General features: G+C 40.6%; 2 long non-coding RNA genes across 3 annotated transcripts in view; one reads left to right on the forward strand and one right to left on the reverse strand.

The window, feature by feature from the left end:
* LOC148001014 (uncharacterized) overlaps positions 1-8,952 on the forward strand; it is a 77,951-nt gene extending 68,999 nt beyond the window's left edge. Inside the window, exons 2-3 of the long non-coding RNA XR_015638900.1 lie at positions 4,119-4,292; positions 7,629-8,952. This is a non-coding gene — a long non-coding RNA (uncharacterized LOC148001014). The remainder of the gene's footprint in view (positions 1-4,118; positions 4,293-7,628) is intronic.
* The window catches only part of LOC120097024 (uncharacterized), a 93,750-nt gene that overhangs the window by 35,170 nt on the left and 39,713 nt on the right, over positions 1-18,867 (reverse strand). Inside the window, exons 3-5 of one of the 2 annotated variants that reach the window (NR_190645.1) lie at positions 17,923-18,070; positions 17,313-17,384; positions 5,746-5,821 (exon numbers count right to left, since the gene is read on the reverse strand). This is a non-coding gene — a long non-coding RNA (uncharacterized LOC120097024). The remainder of the gene's footprint in view (positions 1-5,745; positions 5,822-17,312; positions 17,385-17,922; positions 18,071-18,867) is intronic. The other variant, NR_190644.1, reaches the window with a different exon arrangement.

The raw sequence follows: 18,867 nt of genomic DNA on the forward strand, positions 1-18,867 counted from the left end.
CAATTTTCTGAGGAACCTCCAGACTGATTTCCAGAATGGTTGTACCAGTCTGCAATCCCACCAACAATGGAGAAGTGTCCCTCTTTCTCCACGACCTCCCCAGCATTTTCTGCCACCTGAGTTTTTGATCTTAGCCATTCTCACTGGTGTGAGGTGAAATCTCAGGGTTGTTTTGATTTGCATTTTCCTTATGACTAAAGATGTTGAACATTTCTTTAGGTGTTTCTCAGTCATTTGGCATTCCTCAGCTGTGAATTCTTTGTTTAGCTCTCAACTCCATTTTTAATAGGGTTATTTGACTCCCTGCAGTCTAACTTCTTGAGTTCTTTGTATATTTTGGATATAAGCCCTCTATCAGTTGTAGGATTGGAAAAGATCTTTTCACAATCTGTTGGTTGCCATTTTGTCCTAACAACAGTGTCCTTTGACTTACAGAAGCTTTGCAGTTTTATGAGATCCCCTTATGTTGATTCTTGATCTTAGAGCATAAGCCATTGTTCAGGAAATATTCTCCAGTGCCCATGTGTTTGAGATGCTTCCCCACTTTTTCTTCTATTAGTTTGAGTGTATCTGGTGTGATGTGGAGGTCCTTGATCTATTTGGACTTAAGCTTTGTACAGGGTGATAAGCATGGATCGATCTGCATTCTTCTACATGCTGACCTCCAGTGGAAGCAGCACCATTTGCTGAAAATGCTATCTTTTTTCCATTGGATGGTTTTGGCTCCTTTGTAAAAAATCAAGTGACCATAGGTGTGTGGGTTCATTTCTGGGTCTTCAATTCTATTCCATGGTCTATATGCGTGTCTCTGTACCAATACCATACAGTTTTTATCACTATTGCTCTGTAATACTGCTTGAGTTCAGGGATAGTGATTCTCCTGGAAGTCCTTTTATTGTTGAGGATAATTTTAGCTATCCTGGGATTTTTGTTATTCCAGATGAATTTGCAAATTGTTCTAACTCTCTGAAGAACTGGATTGGTATTTTGATGGGGATTGCATTGAATCTGTAGATCGCTTTTGGTAAAATGGCCATTTTTACTACATTATTCCTGCCAATTCATGAATCTGGGATATATTTCCATCTTCTGAGATCTTCTTCAATTTCTTTCTTCAGAGGCTTGAAATTCTTATCATACAGATCTTTTACTTGCTTGGTTAAAGTCACACTAAGGTATTTTATATAATTTGGGACTATTATGAAGGGTGTCTTTTCCCTAATTTCTTTCTCGGCTTGTTTCTCTTTTGTGTAGAGGAAAGCTACTGATTTATTTGAGTCAATTTTATACCCAGACACTTTGCTGAAGGTGTTTATCAGGTTTAGTAGTTCTCTGGTGGAACTTTTGGGATCACTTAAATATACTATCATATGATCTGCAAATAGTGATATTTTGATTTCTTCCTTTCCAATCTGTATCCCTTTGATCTCCTTTTTTGTGTGATTGCTCTGGCTAGAATTTCAAGAACTATATTGAATAAGTAGGGAGAGAGTGGGCAGCCTTGTCTAGTCCCTGATTTTAGTGGGAATGCTTCAAGTTTCTCTCCATGTAGTTTAATATTATCTACCAGTTTGCTGTATATGGCTTTTACTATGTTTGGTATGTGCCTTGAATTCCTGTTCTTTCCAGGACTTTTACCATGAAGGGGTGTTGAATTTTGTCAAATGCTTTTCAGCATCTAAGGAAATGATCCTGTCGTTTTTATCTTACAGTTTGTTTTTATAGTTGATGGTTTTCTGTATATGAAACCATCCCTGCATGCCTGGAATGAAGCCTACTTGTTCCTGATGGATGATTGTCTTGATGTGCCTTTGGATTCGGGTTGCAAGAATTTTATTGTGTATCTTTTCGTCGATATTCATAAAGGAATTTGGTCTGAACTTCTCTTTCTCTGTTGGGTCTTTGTGTCGTTTAGTTGTAAGAGTAATTGTGGCTTCATAGAAAGAATTCAGTAGTGCTTCATCTGTTTCAATTTTGTGGAATAGTTTAGATAGTATTGGTATGAGGTCTTCTATGAAGGTCTGATAGAATTCTGCACTGAACCCATCTGGACCTGGGCTCTTTTCGGTTGGGAGCCCTTAATTACTGCTTCTATTTCTTTAGGGGTTATGGGGTTGTTTAACTGGCTTATCTGTTCCTGATTTAACTTTGGTACCTGGTATCTCTCTAGGAAATTGTCCATTTCCTGCAGATTTTCAAGTTTTGTTGAATAAAGGCTTTTATAGTAGGACCTGATGACTTTTTGAATTACCTCTGATTCTGTAGTTATGTCTCCCTTTTCCTTTCTGATTTTGTTAATTGGGACACACTCTCTGTGTCCTCTCGTTAATCTGGCTAAGGGTTTATCTATCTTGTTGATTTTCTCAAAGAACCAACTTTTGATTCTGTTGATTCTTTCTATGGTCCTTTTTGTTTCTACTTGGCTGATTTCAGCTCTGAGTTTGATTATTTCCTGCCTTCTACTCCTCCTGGGTTTATTTGCTTCTTTTTGTTCTAGAGCTTTTAGGTGTGCTGTCAAGCTGCTGATATATGCTCTCTCCTGTTTCTTTCTGCAGGAACTCAGAGCTATGAGTTTTTCTCAGAGCACAGCTTTCATTGTCTCTGAGGCGTGTTTCCTGTAGGCAGCAAAGTGTTCATTCCTCATTGTGTATCCAGTTTGTTAATCTGTGTCTTTTGATTAGGGAATTGAGTTCATTGATGTTGATAGATATTAAGGAATAGTGATTGTTGCTTCCTGTTATATTCGTGTTTGGATGTGAGATAATGTTTGTGTACTTGTCTTCTCTTTGTTTTGTTGCAAAGTGATTAGTTTCTTGCCACTTTCTAGGGTGTAGCTTGCGTCCTTGTGTGGCCTTTACCATTTATTATCTTTTGTAGGACTGGATTTGTAGAAAGATATTGTATAAATTTGGTTTTGTCATGGAATATCTTGGTTTCTCCATCTATGTTAATTGAAAATTTTGCTGGATACAGTAACCTGGGCTGGCATTAGTGTTCTCTTAGGGTCTGTATGACATCTGTCCAGGATCTTCTGGCTTTCATAGTCTCTGGTGAGAAGTCTGGTGTAATTCTGATAGGTCTGCCTTTATATGTTACTTGACCTTTTTCCCTTACTCCTTTTAATATTCTTTCCTTATTTTGTGCATTTGGTGTTTTGACTCTTATGTGATGGGAGAAGTTTCTTTTCTGGTCCAATGTATTTGGAGTTCTGTATGCTTCTTGTATGTTTATGGGCATCTCTTTCTTGAGGTTAGGGAGGTTTTCTTCTATGATTTTGTTGAAGATATTTACTGGTCCTTTGATTTGGAAGTCTTCATTCTCTTCAAACCTATTATCCTTAGGTTTGATCTTCTTATTGTGTCCTGGATTTCCTATATATTTTGGGCCAGTAGCCTTTTCCATTTTACATTATCTTTGACCATTGTGTCGATGATTTCTATGGAATCCTCTGCTCCTGAGATTCTCTCTTCTATCTCCTGTATTCTGTTTGTGATGCTTGTATCTATGGCTTCTTGCCTCTTCCTTTGGTTTTCTATATCCAGGGTTGTCTCCCTTTCCTTTCTTTATTGTTTCTATTTTCATTTTCCATTCCTTCACCTGTTTGATTGTGTTTTTCCATAATTCTTTCAGGGATTTTTGTCTATCCTCTCTACAGGCTTCTACTTGTTTGCACGGAGCCGTATTGGATTTTGGCCTAGCCGCTTTTTGACTGCATGGCTCAAAGTGGCTAGGTGACTTTGGGCTGTTTGGCCACAGATATTCACCCCTAAGATGACTGCCATAAGTCTTAAGATTGTTGAATGAAAGCCTCTCCCATGAATTTATGGCACAGGAAGATAACATTCAAGGGATGCCTCAGCTCCCTTAGCAGATACCTGTTACCTCCTGAATCAACACCCAGTGTCTCCACCGCCTGACCTCATCATCTACCGCCTGACCTCTTTGCCTCCAGCTATCACTACCTGTATCCGCACCTCCCCCTCCTCTGTGTTTCACAAAGGACACTCCCCCTACCTGAAAGCCTTAAAAGCTGTAACATTCACCCCAATAAACGAGACCTTGACAACAGAACTTTTGCTTGGTCTCCTTCTTCTCTTCACCCCCATTTTGGCCCACAGGTAGAAAGCCTCTTCGGGACCCTGAATAACTGGGTCCCCGCCGGCGGGGACAAGTGGCGCCCGAACACAGGGACCCCGAAGCAAGGCCGACTATAGGACGATGGAGATAAGAGAGCTGCAGCGGGAATCAAGGACTCTTCAGGCCGCATCGCTCGTGTGTCGCTGGAGAGGGAGGTAAGGACCGGTCGAATAATTGTCGTCTAATTGCCATAGGGAAGGTATGGATTTAGGAGGCTTGTTTCATAGGAGAGATCAAGCGCTCACTCAGGGAGAGAGGATTAAGAGTTAAGAAAAAGGATTTAATCAAGTTTTTTTGTTTTATTGATGAAAGGTGTCCCTGGTTAATTTTAAGCAGTGTGGGGCTAGCTTAAGTAAAACTTGTAATAAAAAAGGGACAAGGTAATGGTAAAGTGTTTTTGCATATGCGTTCTTTTAGAGTTATATTTTAGTCTTTGGATCCTGACTAGAGATAGTTTACACCCTAGACATGAGAGAGAATGGGTTTGGGAAAAACAGTCCTCCCGGACTCTCCACGGGAGAGAAAGAGAAAAACTTTTTAGAGCTCTCCTAGGAACAGAGGGAAGGCAGGAGACGTCCTGCCTCTCTGCTGGCTCCTATTGGAGAAATGCTTATTTCTGGTTCTGGGTTCCATAGGTAGGATATGTGGGTTCCTTCGGGTGGGACACCATCTAGTTTTTTCCCTCTTTGTCTATTGTCTGTCCTTGGTACACCAAGCTATTATCCATGTCTGTCAGTTTATGTCTGTGATTTTTGTTTCTCGTTATTTAAATGTTTTATGTTTTGTGTTCAAAATAAAAAATGGTAAAAACTTTATCTGCCAGTCGTTCACACTTTGACTTGGTTTTAACTCATTTCAAGAAGAGAACAATAAATAAAAAACAGTTTCAATTGGCTTTTGGAGCCTACATCTGTAGCTAGAAGCTTAAGTCTGCTGGACAAGCTCCCTGGGGGCTGGCTAAATGTTTGTACTAGCCGATCACAGCTTGTATGGTAATGAAACTGAAAAATCTTTGACTGTGATTATTGGACTCAACAGGTGACAAGGTGCTTCTCTTAAAATCACAGCTAGAAAACTAAAAATGGTGCTTGGTGTAAATATTAAAGACATGTATAGCCACTTCAATTTTGTTTCTGATTGGTTTTAAATGTATAAATATGCTCTACACGCCTTGGTTAAGTTATTAGATATGGTTAAAAAGGTGTAACATTGGTAACAGAAAGTTGGCTTAAAATTGTAATTTAGATGAAGTCATTCTAGATAACATGTGACATGGGCCTGGTTGCCTTGTCACTGTTTGGCCTTAGCCTTAGATTGTAGCATCAAAAGCCTCTCCCTGTAATTTATGGCACAAGAAGTTTACATTCATGGAATGTTTTCAGCTGCAACAAGACCCTTCTGGGTCTCCGACAAGGTTTGACCCCTGCTGAGCCCTGCCCTTGCATGTGGAAGCTTTTTGTTCCCAACTGGCAGTCTGGCCAGGTACTTCTCACCTGAGTCAGAATTAGGTTGGCCTTCCTGGTTATTTCCCTAATTTATTCAGGCCACATAGTCTGTCCTTTTTTACCAAAGTCTCAGCCAGGGTTCCCCACTGTGCTTCGCAGATACCTGCTAAGTGCTGTACTTTAGATATATAGTTTGGTCCATAAAGAAACCAGAGGCCTTTTCCTCTTCTGGCTTGACACTGAAAAAAAAAAAAGAAAAAAAAATCAAACAGGTAGAGATTGATACAAGACTTACGAAAGATTGATGAGGTTTTAGAACTTGTGAGAGCATTACAGCCAGTTTGCTTACTCCAACTGCCATTTCAAGATAGATTTAGAGGACTGATTTTATACAATTTGTTTATGTCCTGGCCATTGTGAGTTTTGATTTCGTGAGCTTGCTTATAATTTTAGAGAGCCCATAAAGTGATATCATTAAAAATTTTACAAAAGAATGGCTAATAGCCTTATATTATGTAATTTTGTCGCTTCTTCAATGTAAGAAGTTAGAACCTTAAATCTTTCAGTGTATATGAAAATTTTTACTACAAACCTTTGCTCTCAAAATGAGCTTTAATATTTGGGGAGTAGCTGTTGCACTACTCCAGAAAAGAATATTTGAAGCTAATTTTAAGCTTCTAAGGATATGTTAATTGGCTAAATACCTCACCTTACCAGAGGACTTAAGCCTTCCTTTGTTATCCTCATTGGAGATAAAGCTTCAGTTGTGTTAATACAGAATTATAGACTAGAGTCATGGAATTATTTTAAAAAAGAAGCCTGGTAAAACATATCTTATTCCAAACAACAATTAAATTGGTTATTACAAAATACTGATATTTGGCCTATCACATATACAAATCTCAGGCAAAATTGATAATTTTACTCTTTACATGCTTTTGTATTTCCTATAAATTTGTGCATGCAACCCATAGGAAATGAGCTTACTATATTTATAGGTGGTTCATCTAATGAAAAGTCTACATGTATGATTGGATCACTTATTTATTCTCTTCAGTTTCCCCTGCTTTAGCACAGATTATTAAATTATGTGCTGTAGCCACTGTTTAAAAAAAAAAACAAGCTTTTAAGTCATATACTGATAGCCAATGTATGGCTTATGGTTTACAGTTGATTAAAAAGTTTCCCTTTTTAGATACTACTAGCCCTCAAATTATACAATTACTTAATGCTATATTAGAGGCAGGTTTTCTACTTAAAAACAATGAGTGATTTCAGTGTGAATTGTCTGACAACTCACTGTCCTTTCAGTGCTCTGGCTCAGACAACTAAACAAAACCATAGACCCAGCTCTTTGAAAATGGTAATGGAGTTGATAACACACCCTCTTGAAAAGAGGAAGACTCCATTTGCTTACTTTCAACTCCCAGCCTCACCCTGCCGGCTCAGGGATTTCTAGTGCGACTAAATCTGGACAGTATTTATAAGATTTGGCATCTCTAATTAATGCTTATGTTTAGGTAAATAAAGCTGGTGAGGGGCTAGAGAGATGGCTCAGTGGTTAAGAGCACTAAGTACTGTTCCTTTATAGGCCATTTAAGAACTCAAACTAGATTGCCTAGACCCCTTAACAAGGGAGGACAATGATACCAGACAGATTATAGGCCTTACATAGGAACAGTTAGTCAAAAAATCTCATTCTTTATGTATCCAAAACAGTAATGCTAGAGACAATAATTTGGTATAAAAGTAAATTTATAAATACAAGTGCTCAGTGTCCTCAATTTAATCCTCAAGGACTTATCTTAATAAATAATATTTTAACAATATTTTAGTAAATAAAAAAGGGGAGTTATCCCTGTATGCTAAAATATGCTCTTTTAATTTCAATTTTAAAATTTGGATGCCAAGAAACACTCTGAGTTTATGGCACCCTACAACTAGGCATACTTCTGCCTAGGTGAAATAGAAAGATCCACATATTGGCATGATCCTGTTCAGATATTTTATACGGGGAAGAGGGAATCTTTGTGTTTTTTTCTACAGGATGCTACAGGAGTGTGCCAGCTGCCTGAGTGTCTGGTGAGACATGCTAATCCTGGGAGCATGAAGATTCAGCTCTCCTGGTTCGGGTCCCTGGAGTCATTCCTGTGTCCTTGGAGGAATATGGAGGATTCCCACTCATCTTTTGTCATCACAGAAATTTTGGCGTTGCTGCAGTCAGTGTTACCACTGCGTGTTCCCGTCCCACCACGGCCTATGCTCAGACCCTCTGTGCACTGCTGCTTGCTGGAGAAGACTGGACTCCAGCTGTTACCCCTGCCCCCCTCATTCCCCTGGCGACTCTTGCTGCCTTAACTGGTGCTATTGTTAGGCAAGCACAGTGGGTGAACTTTCAGGAGTAGTTGCTAACAATTGGGAATTCTAAATTTTATTACAGGAGAGGCATGTCTAGGCCCTTGGTGGTATGGCCATAGCAGCTGAGGAGAACCAGATGAGGTGCCCACTACTTATCGGGAGAGGCTCAATTTCCACAATCTCTTATATTAATGCCATCTGGCTCCTACTCTTTCGCCCCTGGGCTCAAGTAAGAGGAATGAGAAGATGATCCAATGTAGCTATCCTCAGGGACGGGCAACTTCCTCTGACCCTTGACCAATCTAAGACAGGAACCTTGGGGGCGACAAGGTGATCCTATGACGGATAAGGCTGGGGTTTGAGAGGTCGATCCTAAGACAGAGGTGGCTACACCCCGTTTAAACGTACGGGCCGGTCAAATGCTCCTCTGCCCAGTTTCTCCCCCAATAAACACACACGTATAGCCCAGAACGGTGTGTTCCAGCATAAGTTCATTCCTAGCCATTGGGGTGCAGTCCTAACTGCAAGAGTGGTTCACCATGGCCGAGCTGGGCACTCTGTGAGGCATGTCTGATCTCTCTCAGACCACTACTTCCACCTAATGGTCTTTTATAAAAGAAAAATGGGGAGATGCATGGAGCCGTATTGGATTTGGACCTAGCCGCTTTTTGACTGCATGGCTCAAAGTGGCTAGGTGACTTTGGGCTGTTTGGCCACAGATATTCACCCCTAAGATGACTGCCATAAGTCTTAAGATTGTTGAATGAAAGCCTCTCCCATGAATTTACGGCACAGGAAGATAACATTCAAGGGATGCCTCAGCTCCCTTAGCAGATACCTGTTACCTCCTGAATCAACACCCAGTGTCTCCACCGCCTGACCTCTTTGCCTCCAGCTATCACTACCTATATCCGCACCTCCCCCTCCTCTGTGTTTCACAAAGGACACTACCCCTACCTGAAAGCCTTAAAAGCTGTAACATTCACCCCAATAAACGAGACCTTGACAACAGAACTTTTGCTTGGTCTCCTTCTTCTCTTCACCCCCATATTGGCCCATAGGTAGAAAGCCTCTTCGGGACCCTGAATAACTGGGTCCCCGCTGGCGGGGACACTTGTTTACTTGTGTGTCCTGCATTTCTCTAAGGTAGTTCTTTAGGTCTTTCTTAAAGTCCTCCATCATCATGATGAAATGTATTTTTAAATCTAGATCTTGCTTTTCTGGTGTGTTTGGATATTCAGTGTTTGATTTGGTGGGAGTATTGGGCTCCGATTATGTCATGTAGTCTTGGTTTCTATTGCTTGGGTTCCTGTGCTTGCCTCTCACCATCAGGATGTCTCTGCTGTTACTTCTTTTGCTATTTCTGACAGTGGCTTTACCTTCCTATAAGCCTGTTTGTCCAGAGTGCCTTAGACCTGTTTTTCCTGTTTTCTTTCAGCCAATCATGAGTACAGAGTGTTTTGCTCTCAGATGTGTAGTCGTCCTGTCCTCTGGCTTTCAGCTGTCCCTGTGTGCGGAAACCAGAAAGGCATGCCCCTATTTCTCCTAGGTCCCTATGTACAGGGTGCCCAGATGTCAGTAGGCATTTTCCTCTAGAGTCAGAAATGTGGGCAGAGAGTAGTTTCCTCTGGTTTCCCAGGCATGTTTGCCCCTCTGAAGTTCTAGTTCTCCTTCCCATCGGATTTGGGTGCAGAGAGCTCTTTGACTGGGTCCTTTCAGATCAGGGCACAGTCTGGACCACAGGGCTCCTGCAGCTTGATTGCTACAATCTTCCTTTGCCCAGAGGCACTATACAGTTTCCTCTTGGGCCAAGGATGTGGGCAAAGGTGGGCAGAAGTGGCAGTCTCTTCTGCCCTGCAGTCTCAGGATTGCCCACACACTTGGGTGATCAGCTCTCTCTCCTATGGGGTTTGGGAGCAGGGAACTTAGGCTCGGATCAGCAAGTTCTGAGTGCCAGCTAGAAACCGGCAAGTTTTTTATATTTTATATTTCTCACAGTAATAAATTAGCATTCTTGGTTTTTCAGGACTTTGTGACATAGACTTCAGTGTAGCTTAAATACTGTCAATTATATATTAATCTCAACATTTCATTTACCTGGTTACAAATTTTAATTTTTAACATTTTAATATATATGTATCATTTGAATTGTTTTCAAATCCATTGTTTTTTTCCTTTTACCTTTGCTGTTATTTCAGAAGAACTAACATTGATGCAAGTACTTTGATTCTTGTGTTTTTTAAGTTATTTTAATCAACAAATTAATTTTATTTTAGGGCTTTTCTGTGCGCCTTTATATATCTTGAGTTTGATACAGTTTGTGTTGTTACTGTGTATGAGGTTTTTTGGTTGGTACTATACATTCTAAGAAGTCATTGCTGGCATATGCAGGAGGCAGTGAGTGAGAACAGCATATTTTTTTCCATGGAACTTGGTTGTACTTTCTTACCCCCTTAAGTCTAGGTTCAGGCCCTGAGAAAGCTGAGAAAGGGCAGGGAAGCCTGTGTCAGCCCTGCCGAGCTGTCTAGACAGTGTTTGATGCACGTTTCATCTTTTCTAGGTGACAGCTGCATCCCCTTGGGTTCCACCATCTCGTGCCAGGTGGGCTTCTCTTTCATGTAGAGAACCACGAGCTTGTCAGGTGACTTCTCAGTTTAGACTTTCCCAACACTACAGATCTTGGAGAAGTTTCTTGTAATTGTGCACCTGGGAATGGTATATCTTTGGACTTAGTCACAGGCATAGAGTTTTATCCATTTTACATTCCTTTCATCATGTTCATGAAGCTGGAGGGGAAGAGCACATTAAATATGTGGCCTGTGATTTTTTGCTTTGAACCAGAAACCTTTAGTCAGTTCTTCTTGCTGTTTATCTGTGCATCTTACAATGTAGAGAGTTAAGTGGGTAGGAATTGACATGTTTACAGCAAACAGTTACCTCAGGAAGCCACATCTGCCTTTGTTTGGGCAGCTTCCTACTGTAGGAGTAAGCAATACTGTAGTCAAAGAGCATAACTTTTGTTTAGCAGAGCAGGAATTAAAGCCTGCCATCTCTTATCTTGGTTTCTCCATCGTAGGCAACACTCATCTGGGGTGGGTGGCTTTGCATTTTTTTCTGGCATGAATATAAGTCCCTGGTCACCTATCTTTGTTGCATTTCTAATTACATTATAAAACTTTAGCATGCAAGACTTGCATTTGCTGCTCACAGAAGCTCTTGGTGGGAAGTCATGGTGTTGCAGAAGAAAGGCTGCCAGGCTGACAGGAACTAAAATGAATGAGATGCAATTTTCTATGCCGATTGATTTATGCAACCAGATTGCAAACACCTTGGCCTCTTGCATCTGATCTTCAGGATGGTCTTAATGTTTGAGAAAGCTTGATTCCCTTGAGAATTAGTTCTACACTCCTTGAGGAATGGACTTAAAGTGAGAAGAAGATTCTACCTTCCAGCGTGATCTTCTTTTGGGTAAAAGCTTATGTTTTAAATTGGTTGGTCATGGATGAGGAGGCTGTCAGAAGGAGGAGGCTACCCTGAATCACAGCTATGAGAGTTGGGGTGGGGTAACTGGCCTTCTTTCTTCTCAGAACAGTTATATGGTACAAGGATAGGAGATAAAAGGTAGGAGATATGGTTTTTGTTATATGCTTGTGCCATTAACCAGGAGCTATAGCATTCAGCCAGTTCCCAGACTTCAGGTCACTCAAATCCCAAGACAGAATTTATTCTTCCCCTTTCCCATAAGTAAAAATAGAAGCTCCTGTGTGATTCCCCACCTTAGCATCCTTCTGTCAGTGGTAATGTGCTGGGCTATGCTGAACTGTGGATCTTCTGGGATATTTCTGCTCCATAAGCAAGTCGACTTCTGTTGTGAATATTTCATGCATTCTATGCATGCTTGGCAGGGCCGAGAGCTCTCACCAGTGCTGAATTCACAGCACACACACACACTGGCAGCTTTCCTGAACTGTTTACTTCAGTAACATCAGTGGCAACTAGCCCGTTGAGTGGAAATTTAAGTGGGCTCTGCAAACAAACACGCCTTTGAATCAGCTAATAACAAGATGGGTCCAAAGAGGCCCAGTGTAATTAGGCAGGACAACAGCTGAGAGGATATTAATCAAGGGAAGGAGCACCAAAAGTGATGGCTTCTTTCACCATAGCTTCAGAAATGATGTAATTCCAAAGGGAACATTGAAGGGTGGAATAGTATGAGGACAGAGTCCATCAATACCTACTTATCCTGTTGGTTGACATTTTTAGTATTAATCTGTAAGCTATGCTGATCACTAGAGATGAAAAAAAAGGCAAGCGCAGAGGTTATTTCTTCTGCGCCTTCAGTCATTATGCTTTGAAAACACATTATAATCTTTAATTCTGACAGTATTCTGCAAGGCAGAGATTTTACCAGTGAAGGTAGTGAAGGTAAAGTGTTACCCAGGAGATGGCCAGTACTACACAAATGAAAGTAGCTGTGGCTATCATTGAGAAGGACATGCCACTGTTCAAAGACAGGCAGTTTGCCACCATAACCACTGTTAGCATTCAAAGAAGAGAGAGGTTGATACGGACTGACACAGTCAGCAAAGGGTTTGTTTGCTCCTAGCATGTGGCCAGGAGGATCTTAAGCAAGTGAAGAGCCAGATGGGATGGCTCTTAGGGTCGTTGCTTTCTTCTGCATTTTCTATTGCCATGTCAACATTTTTCTTCTAAATGGGTGAATTCTATAATGAGATAGAGCAATGAGAGGTTGGGAGGGACATAGTGAAGGAGGCAGACAGCATTTGAGGAAGCAAACTGGTAGATGGCAGTTTGTAGGGAGGGATCTGTGTGTGGCAAGGAAGTGGCTTACAGAGAACCTGAGAGGGACATGCAGGAAGAATTCCTTCCTAGACTTGACTGCTGGTCCTGGATGTGCAAAGTTAAGATGGCAGAGCTACTCACTGGGTCATTTCTTGACTGCCAGCATACCAGTGACCCTGGGGGAGCTCACCTAGCTGTAGTCCAAGATTATAAAATTGTCTCTCCTGAGAACCATGAAGATAGAGTGTTTATTGCATAGCTGTGGTAAAATGTCACTGTTACAAAACCCAGTTCTGGAAGGATTTTTTTTAATTAAAAAAAAAAGGCAAGGTTCAACCTTGCCTTCAAGGGCAAGGCTGATGTTTTCCTGCCACTGTGTGCCAGTACTCATTACATAGGCCTTTTACCAAGCCATTGTATCTCTTTAAAGTTACTGTCTTTGCAGTAGTTTTGCTGATAAAAAGGCAGTGTCTGTTTTATCCTGTTTCACATGTTATAAAATCAAAGCCCTAGGGAATGGTTTCATTCGGCTGCTAGCATAGATACTTATCCTTTTATGCAAAGCAGACATTAGTGTTTCCTCAAAGATTTGATGACACTCAACATTTTAACCATGGTAGAACTTATGAGTCTTTTATATCATGCTGGTCTTTTAAATATAAAGATTTATTTTCATTTTATTGATATGTGTTTACTTGCATGTATATATATGTCACATGTATTCAGTGCCCACAGAGGCTGGAAGAGAGTATCAGGTCCTCTGGAACCAGAATTACAGATGGTTTTGAACTGTCTTGTTGATAATAGAAACAAAACCCAGGTCTCTGCTAGAGCAGCAAGTGCTTTTAAGCACTGAGCCATCTCTTCAGCTCTTATGCTAGCTTTTTAAAAAATTAAACATTACATATCAACATTTTCAGAGTAAATGTCCTCTATTCAAAATACTTAGTACTATGGAAATACTTAAAATGGCATGTTTTCGGGTTGTGGAATCTTTGAATATTTGTAGTGTGAAATTTTAGTGGAGGGGGAATGGAATCCAAATTTTAACACAAAATTAGTTTCGGTGTCAGATACACCTGGTGCCCATACACATCTGGTGGTTTTATGTATCAATTTCACTGTGCTTGCTCTTTGGTTACAACCTATTGCATGAAGTCAGATATAGACTTGTGGGGTCATCTCAGCATGACAAAAATTCCAGATCTTGGAGCATTCTGGATTTTGGATTTGGAGATTAGGGACATTTGGATGCTAGTTCTGCACTGCACTGTCTAACCCTCATTAATTTAGTCAACTCTCTTCAAGGGCAAGGCTGATGTTTTCCTGCCACTGTGTGCCAGTACTCAAAGGTATCTGACCTATAATATGTGATACATAAGTACTTCTTATACAAACTGCTAAATAAAAATTCATGAATTCAGAAGGACTAGTTCAGTGCCAGGTGAGTGAAAACTCTCCACACCTCCACAAAAGACTATTCTAATTTATTCTAAGGTGAGTCACCTTGCCAAAGCCTCTAGCTCTCTTTAGGATAGTCCTAGTCAGTTCATGTTGCTGTAGTCACCTCTTCAGAAACAAATTAACAAGACTTCTTATTCAAACTACACAAGGTGTTTACTACAGGCAACACCCTTGAATTTTGTTTGGAATGACTGTTCTAAGGCAGCGGTTCTTTTCTTTTTAAATGGATATTTTATGTATTTATATTTCAAATGTTATCTCTTTTTCCTGGTTCCCCCCTCTCCCATACCTTCTCCCCCTTCTTCTCTGAGGATGCTTTCCCTCCCACCCAACCACTCCCTCCTCAACACCCTGGCATTCCCCTACATTGGGGAAATGATCCTTCACAGGATCAAGGGCTTCTCCTCCTACTGATGCCAGATAATGGCATTCTCTGCTACATATGCAGCTGAAGTCATGAGTCCCTCTTTGGTTGGTGGTTTAGTCACTGGGAGCTCTGGTGGGGTCTGATTGGTTGACATTGTTGTTCTTCCTATGGGATTGCAAACCCATTCAGCTCCTTTAATCCTTTCTCTAACTCCTCCATGGGTTGGGGGCTGTCCCCATGCTCAGTCTGATGGTTGACTGCAAGCATCATCATCTGTATCAGTAAGGCTCTGGCAGAGCCTCTCAGTATACATACATATCAGACTCCTATCAGCAAGCACTTCTTGGCATCAGCAATAGTGATTGGGTTTGGTGGCTGCATTTTATATGGGATGGATACCCATGTGGGGTAGTCTCTAGATGGCCTTTCCTTCAGTCCCTGCTCCACTCTTTGTCCCTGTATTTCCTCCCATGAGTATTTTGTTGCCCCTTCTAAGAAGGACTGAAGCATCCAAATTTTGGTCTTCCTTCTTCTTGAGCTTCATATGGTCAGTGAATTGTATCTTGTGTATTCTGAGATTTTGGGCTAATATACACTTATCAGTGAGTGTATACCATGTGTGTGTGTGTTCTTTTGTGACTGGGTTACCTCATTCAGGATGAAATTTTCTAGTTCCACCCATTTAAGGCAGCAGTTCTTAATCTGTGGGTCAGACCTCTTGACAAAATATCTGTCTCCAAAAATATTTATGTTACGATTCATAATAGTAGCAAAATTACAGTTATGAAGTAGCAATGAAAATTATTTTATAATTGGGGGCCAGCATTAGGAAGGATGAGTCTTTTAAGGAGCTCCAAGAAAGAAAAGGGAGAGGGACGGCTAGACAGCAAAGACCAAATACCATTCAATGACAGTGCACTATGTGCTTATTTAATGGTAGTAATGGTCAGTTCTCAATTCTCACTGACTAATCTGTCATGAGAGATTTAGCACCATCAACATCAGTACACTTTTATCAAATACCTTACTTTATCAGGTTTTAATTATTTAAAATATTCCATAAGCATCAGGAGCCATTTGCTAAAGCATTGTGTAGCTTTTCCTGAAGAGATGTGAAGAAATGTCTACTCATCCCGGGTGAGATATTGATAACAGACAAAACAAAACAAAACAAAACAAAACAAAATGATGCCTTCTAAGGTTGCTTTAGTGACCTAGTGAATTTAAGAGCATGAGGGCTTATTTACAGAAGCATACACTTTTCCAAGGCAACCACTGTCATGAGGAAGCCCTTTCCAGTATGGGCGATAACTCCCCAAGTTAGCATCTTACAGGCAGATCTCTGGGTGAAGGGTCTTCTTTCTCTGCCCCCCCCAGAAAATGTTACTGCCAGCATAAACTGGGAGTGACGTTTGGAATCCAAGTTTTCTGAGATTTTTGTGATCTGTATGAGCTTCTCTCTTCCCTCCAGGAGAAATGGCTACTCATAAATTGTCAGAAAACATATGAATATGAAGACCTGAATGGAAAACTCAAACCCACAGCAAGCCAGCTGATGTCATATAGGTGTTAGTGCTTATTAGTATGGACTGTGCTGTGGGATGCTTCAGACTATGATTTACATTATGTCTCCCATCAGCTGAAGGTTATTAGATAAAACACTGGAAGTGTTATGGGCCTCAGTTTTCATGTTTCTTAAATTCAGATAATAACTATAACTTCCACTGAGATGTGTGGTAAGAATGAAAGGAATATTTACATTTGTCATCTAACCTGTGCTTTGTGTTGATAGTCATTATAATTGTTGATATCAAGTTTAATAATGAGCAATAAAATGTTTAATGAATTTAAAATAGCTGCCAGTGAGTATAAAAACAGACATTCTGGGGCTGAGGAGATGGTTCTATTGGTAAAGGGTTTGTATGCACACATCAGAACATGAGTTTAGTCCTTAGAATCCAGTTAAAAAGATGGGTACAAAGGACTTTCTCATCTCAGGGCTGGGGAGACCAAAGGAGGTAGACTTCTGGGGTGCGCTGGCCCATCGCCTAGTCAAATTGAATGAGTTTCTGCTGAAAGGGAGCAACCTCATCAAAACCAACAACAAAGCAGCACATATGTGTGGAAAATAAGAATCCTAAGTACAAAACATAAAAATCAAAACAAAACAAAACCAGAAGCCAGGTAGCTCCTGAAGGATGAAGCCTGAGGTTGCCTACCAACCTCCACACTCTCACACATGCATGTGTACCCACAGACATGTGAACAACTGCACAAAATGACACTTTAAATACACAACTCTATCCTTGTCATCACCCTTGTTCTCACTCCACAGCCCTGTCCTCAGCCTTTATTAGTCTTGTCCAGATAGGCAGTTAAGCAGCTCCCTCTCATTGTGCTTGAATCAAAACTTAGTTCCCTGCGTCTTATCAAGCATGTCATTGGCCAGTCTTGTGTCAGCCATGCCGTTTCTCGATATCCAGTCCTTCAGGCTGCAGGCCGTGGGAGGATTTCTTTCCATTTCGCTTACACTTGATGTCTAAACTTTCAACATCACAACTAGATAGGGTTCTGGAGTAGCCATGTTCTTCCTCCTTCACTTCACTGTTTAATCAGTAAGTAGCAACTAAAGTAATCCTCTGTCTGGAAAACTCCTTCCCCAGATATCTGCCTAACTTGCTCCCTCCTTATCTGGTATCCAGTGCGACATCATGCTCTATCAGAACTCTTCTGGTCACCTTACTTAAAGCAGAAATCCAATCGTCTCTTTCCCTGTCCTTCTTCCCATCTTTATATTGTCCATTAGATTCCTGTGAATAGAATATTTATTTTTACTCACTACTGTAATCTGATCCATGTTAGGCACTGAGTAACATCTCAGGGAAGAATGGGTATATTAATTCCTCTCCAGAGAAAGAGGCATGGGAGTAGCAAAATGAACACATGCACACACACACACACACACACACACACACACACACACACACACACACAGAGAGAGAGAGAGAGAGAGAGAGAGAGAGAGAGAGAGAGAGAGATGTGAAGTTATGCAGGATTCAATTTCAATAGCATCTTGCCCCTTGTTATTCATGTACGGAACTGAGCATCTCTGAACTTTGACTGCTCTGTTCTTTGGAAAATAAACATAGCAATACTTTACTTTCAAACTCATGAACAGGCTTGGTACTTAGGCATGTGAATCTCTTGGTACATTATTCTCTCTCTCTCTCTCTCTCTCTCTCTCTCTATATATATATATATATATATATATATATATATATATATATATATATCAAATAGGTTACAAAGCATGAAGATGCCCTTTCTTAGAAGACATTGGTATCTTACCACCCCTGCATTCATAGCTGCAGTACTGAAACTGCTGGGAGTTTGCTGATGTAGAATTCTTGGTTTCCTTTATATTGTCCATCTATTTTTCAGTGCTTAGGCCATCTTGGGTATTGTCTTTCCCCATTGGAGTCACTGGCTTTTGAGTCTGTAGAGAATTTTAAAATAGATACACAATATACTGATAAAAGAAAGCCTCCTGTTAACATGAGCATTATTTTAAAGTTATAGTTTGGAAAATGAACCCTGTTCTCATTATGTACCTATTAGTCTTCAAACTCCAGTCTTCATAACCTTGTCCCAGCAAAACATTGAAGACCCAGTAAAACTCTTCAAGCAACCTTGTAATAAACTGTGGATGACACTTGACTTAATCACAGCTCAGTCAGAGGGAAATATATCAGATTGCATAAGCCACATTATCATCTCATGCTCAGACCTGTTACATTACAGTCACTGCAACCAAAGACAGCCAGTCTGCCTGGGATTACCTCATATTGCATTGCATCTCATTAGAGCTTGGGAAATGAAAGTGAAATTGTGATTACAGGCTCACTTGGCATACAGCCAAGTATAAATAGTTACAACCCAATGTTTGATTCTGCTGACAGGGTCTTTTTTTTCTCCCATTTTTGAACCACCAGGGTCCTTTTATACATTCCCCATCCTGTCTGGGCTGCACACTTTTCCCACTCATCCTGGGTTATTAAAGAATACTCAGGAGCCAGCCTTTTAGAGATGAGCTAAAGATTCTGACACAACTGCCCAAGGGATTGGCTTCAAGGTACTACATTTGCACCAGAGGAAAAAAGAGAGAGACATTGTAAAGTAAACCCAGTTTTTAGAAACTGCAGTGCCAGAGGGAACATGAGTGGCTAGAGAATGGATATTCTTAGTCTTAGAAAATTGATAATAATGCCGTGTCAGTTGTGTGGAGTGAAACCC

The sequence above is a fragment of the Rattus norvegicus genome, chromosome 15 (assembly GCF_021556685.1).
Source record: "Rattus norvegicus strain SHRSP/BbbUtx chromosome 15, alternate assembly SHRSP_T2T, whole genome shotgun sequence".
Classification (NCBI taxonomy): domain Eukaryota; kingdom Metazoa; phylum Chordata; class Mammalia; order Rodentia; family Muridae; genus Rattus; species Rattus norvegicus.